The following is a 4,873-nucleotide window of genomic DNA, read 5'->3' as shown; positions in this document are numbered from 1 at the left end:
GGCACCCAGAACCATGTTTGGCATACAGCAGATTTCTATAAATGTTTGAATGAATAAATACTGCCAGGGGGCTGGGGATTTAGCTCAGTTGCACAGCGTGAGGTTGTGAGTTCGATTCCCAGTACCGGAAAAAAAAAAACTAAAAAAGAAAAAAAAAAAAAATACTGCCAGAGTTTTGTCTTAACCACCAAGTTTCTTACCCAGTCCACTTCCTGACCCTCAACACTTTCACATTCCTTCATCCTCAGTTCCTCCCTACCATGCTGGGATGACAGCTCCTTATGTGATCATTTCTGCCCTAAAGCCAGCCCTGCCCTACTGTGACACCTAGTTTGGGCAAGTGTTAGAACATAATTGGGGCCAGCTCCTAGAAGGATACAGTGGATCAGGATGGGCTTAAATATCAGGCCTCTTATTTGCTTTCTATTGTTCCCTCTTTTCCTTAATAATGTCCTTGTGGATCTTTATTCTCTTTCTACTACTTTAAAAAAAACTCTATATTAGATTATTTTATTTTGAGGGGCATGACTTAGTGGTTCAAAACTCATATAAGATATTCCGGATCTTTTTCCAAGATTGTATTTTGAATTTTTTTCTAGTCAGATAAAATACTTAAGAGCCAAAGAACTGACATTTACTAACAGAAAGGTAAAGTCAACTGAAGGGCACATTAACAAACAACCTGCAAAGTTCTTGGCTATCAAACAGTCTTTACTGATAACAAGAAAGCACCCTTAGTTCACCCGATGTTAAGACAGAAATAATTATTTCCCATCCTTTTAATAACCTCTAAGCCTAAAACACCTTCTCTTTGAATGTCAATACTGTAAATTTATGAAATTCTCTTATCATTACCCTTATCATTGATAATAATTGTACCGTAAGAGGACAGAAACCAGGTCTACTTAGCATAAAATCTGGCAGAATTTGAAGAAATAAATCTATTTGAAAAAATGCTGATAAGCAAAATTTAATCAGTATAAATTATTAACACTACCTATCGGTTCAAAATTACTAGAACATTTATAAAAATAAGATCTCAACATTCACTGTCTTAGTGATACTGATTATTACAGAGAAAAATAACTATTTATCTCACAGCAAAATTTTTCTGCATTACCCTAGCACAAGTTTCCTTTCCATTTACAAGACTTGGGTATTTATAATTTAGCTTGGGTATTTATAATTTAGCTAATAATTTATTTTAACTGAGCAAGATACAACATGAAATTTTAAGGAATAACTTTTTTCAAGGGTGCTGGGGATCAATCCTAAGGCCTCACTAATGGTAGGCAAGTGCTGAACCACTAAGCTACATTCCTAGTGCCAAATTTTTTAAATTCAATAGTAAAATTTCAAATTTACAGCCAAGTTTCCATGATGGGGTATAGTGTCTCACAAAGAAAAAAAAATTTGGTTTGTTTTTTTTTTTTGTCCCTCCCCACGATTTAGAAAAAGTGATCAAAGATATTGATAAAGAAGACAACCAAGCCAAATATTTTAATTCTGAGATTCCTATTCTCTCCCTACACAAAAGGATCCCTCCATATTCCAACCCTAAAAGGGATTATCTTATTACATAATTTTTAAAAGATTCCACTGATAGCGCAGTTTTTACTGTAATATGTACAAATCATACACTCAACAAATATTTCAGGTACCTCCTGAGCTGCAAGAAATTTCTTTGAAGACAGAAGCAGACTGAATTCCAAAGAAAACACTGAAGACAAAAATAAGGCAGAATTAGTCTTTTAAATTGTTGAGGTTTAGTTGAAAGAATATCATTTCGTTTATTCTAGGTTTTTTTCTTTGCTTTGGAAGAGACTAGTGTAAGATATTAAAACATGAGTGCACACACACACAAGAGCACACACACACACCCCACACAAAAATCAACACCAATGTTAGAAGCCTGAAAAAAAATTTTTTTTGAGATATGGTCTCACTATGCAGTTTAGGCTGGCCTTGAGCTCACTTTGTAGCCCAGGCTGATCTCGAACTCGCAAGGATCCTCCTGCCTCAGCCTCCCAAATGCTGGGATTACAGGCATGTGCCACCACACCCGGCTCTGAGAATGTTTTTAAAATATTTATCTGCAAAATTTCGTAATATAAAAACAGATCATAAAACCCAAATATACATGTTTCTGTAGACAGTTCAGCACACCACATGTGTGTTTTTAAAAGTTGCAACAGGTTGGAAATGTTCAGAATGTTCCAGTATGGGGTGCAAAAGCAACTATATGCCAATGTACAGTCACTGATGATTATGAATAAGCTCAGTAAATGAGTGACCTATAACCAATAAAGCATGGCATACATTTTCCTTACATTTATAATCATCATAATACTTTGGCACAATTATCACTTAGAAAAAACACCAAAAGAAATCTGCCAGGAACGGGGATATAGCTCAGCAGCACAGCGCCTATATAGCAATCACGAGGTCCCGAGTTAAATTCCTGAACCAAAAAAAATCTGCCAGAAGAAAAAGGTAAAAGCATATTGTAGTATGTATTTGGTAAATTTTCAGTTTAACCTGAACAAATTGATTTGTGAGTATAACAATTAAAATAAAATTTAAAAGTCATATTCAACCCTATCAATAAACACAGTACCATGAGCAAAATCTATTTAGCATGTTATCCACACTGATCATATTGATTTGATAATACTATCGTTTTAAACAGTCAAGTAGTTAAAAAAAAACTCAAACTATTGTCTCTGTAAACAGAAATTCAACAATGTTAATACAGTAAATTCTACAAGACTGTCTTACTCTCAATATTTGTCACAATGTGGTATCAGTTTCAAAATAAGTTCAGAATCCCTTGTAACTAACTACACAACATGTCCAGTAGTAAATGTATTAAATATAAATGCTTCCTGACTAATTGATACCATAAAGGAGCTCTGTAGACAAGCAGTTTAGGAATGTGGGAAGTTGATCAGCACTGCACAATAAAAGCTACTAGTTGATAATGTTAATACAAGACAAAGCCTTTTGCTCCTAGCGTTTCTTGGTATAAGCGCTCTCTGATTACAAAAATTACCTTCTTCAGAGAAGAAAATACGGTTGTATGCTGATACATTTAGAAGCATTACAAGAATATATCTTGACACCTGCTAAGGTGACTATCATTCTGACTGTGATAATGTGGCAAAGATCTGCTGCACATACTCTGAAACTTCAAGACTGTTTTCAGCAGTAACTAAAGGTTTGATTTCAAAGAGAAAGACAGAAACGAGTGTTTTCAAAGGGGAGCATCTCTGCGTTGTGGGAAGTTTGTAGCTGATACAAAACCAGCACTTTTAAGTTAAAAGCGAAAACGATTTTTGATTCAGTAAGAGCTCTAGGCACTTATGGACCCACGTTTCTCTCTCATTTTTTCGCTACACAATATACTGTATGAAGCAGATGTTTCCAGAGATAAATTTTCTAAACGGTACCGACAAAACAAAAAGGTCCACAAACTCCCAGAGGCGCTGGGCTGTAGAATAACCTAATTAAATAAGCAACATCCTCAACAATGTCACATCAACAAAACACACTGTAAGGAAAGTAGCTGGATCAGAATGTCAAAGCCTTCGGGACTTTCGGGTGAGGATCTGCGGGGTTGGGGAGGTGGGCCCGGAGACGACCAGGCAGAAGAGAATTAAAAATTTGTTCTCTCGCCCGGTGACACCTCTGACGACAGGGGCCAGAGATGGGGTGGGCAGGCGCCCCAGCGCCCCCGCTGGGCAGGTTCTCAGGCAGGGGGCTGTCACCGGAGCCACAGGCGTCAGCGACAGGAGCGGGGACCTAAACCCCCGCGGAGGCACCGGCAGGCGCGGCAGCGCGCACCGCGCTCGCGTCGCAGACCCCGTCGCCCTCGCCGCCGAGCGCTTACCTACCGGACCCGAGGCGCCTCGGGAACCGTGCCCCGCCGGGCGGGGAGGACGGGCCAGCGGGGCTCCCGGCGGCCAGGAAGGAGGCCAGCCCAGCCCTCAGCCCCCAGCTCACTCACGGGCCCGGCGCTGCCGGGTTCCGCCGTCAGCAGACCCCGGAGCCGCTTCTGCTCGCCGAGAATTTGAAGGCAAACCCGCCACGGCCACTTCCGGTGCCAGGACCAGCCTCGCCGACGCCGGCACACGCGGGGCGACGCCCCAGGAGCGAGGACGCCGGGCGACGTGCCTGCGCCGGGGCGGGAACGCAGGGGGCGTGGCCAGCCGGGGCGCGCCTGCGCAGTCCGCGCCACTCGAGGAGCTGGTGGCCACTGTAAAAAGGGAGGCAGATAAAGATCTTAACTAGTACTACCGCGCCTACTTGTGCACCTGTGTCGACCACTTGACCACTTTTCCTCCCCTTTGGTTTTCACCAGACTCCTCAGAGGTTACGGTGAGAATGTCTATTTTACAGTGAGTTTCAAGGGTCAGGCAATTCATTTATGACAAATCCTGCTTTAGAATTTAAGAGTCAGAATTCCAAGGCTGTGGCCCGACAGGGCAGAGCAGGAATAAAGGAAAGGATAAATACAGAGCCTAAGATATGGTGCTGTTGGCAAGTTAGTTTCTTTCCTCCCTTCCTCCCCTCCCTCCCTCAAACTCAAGATCCTTCTGACTCAGTCTTCCAAGTGCTAAGATTACAGGAGAGGACCATCAGGCCTAGCTCGGAATGTTATTTTCTTGTCACCGTTTTTTTTTTTTTTTTTTTTTTTTTTTGAAATTGGTTTCCCTAAGTAGTTCAGGCTGGCTTTGAACTCCTATGTGTAGCCCAAGGTGATATGGAACTCACAGCGATCCTCCTGCCTCAGCCTCCTGATTGCTGGGAGTACAGGCATGCACCACTATATTCAGCTGTCACTGTTCTAATATAACCAGGCAACAAATAAAAT

General features: G+C 41.5%; 1 protein-coding gene across 6 annotated transcripts in view; it reads right to left on the bottom strand.

Moving 5' to 3' along the window:
• Nucleotides 1–4,334, bottom strand: part of Katna1 (katanin p60 (ATPase containing) subunit A 1) — a 38,513-nt gene extending 34,179 nt beyond the window's left edge. The window contains exon 1 of one of the 6 annotated variants that reach the window (XM_005390604.2): nucleotides 4,314–4,334. The gene's annotated coding sequence lies outside the window, so the exon portion shown is untranslated. Of the gene's footprint in view, nucleotides 1–200; nucleotides 296–1,661; nucleotides 1,721–3,889; nucleotides 4,200–4,305 lie in introns of those variants that run through there. The other 5 variants (XM_005390602.2, XM_005390605.2, XM_005390607.2 and 2 more) reach the window with 5 other exon arrangements.
• Nucleotides 4,335–4,873: the final 539 nt, after the last annotated feature.

This window comes from Chinchilla lanigera, unplaced genomic scaffold, assembly GCF_000276665.1.
Source record: "Chinchilla lanigera isolate Chin_1 unplaced genomic scaffold, ChiLan1.0 scaffold00038, whole genome shotgun sequence".
Taxonomy (NCBI): Eukaryota; Metazoa; Chordata; class Mammalia; order Rodentia; family Chinchillidae; genus Chinchilla; species Chinchilla lanigera.
This window is presented reverse-complemented; position numbering and strand designations above follow the sequence as displayed.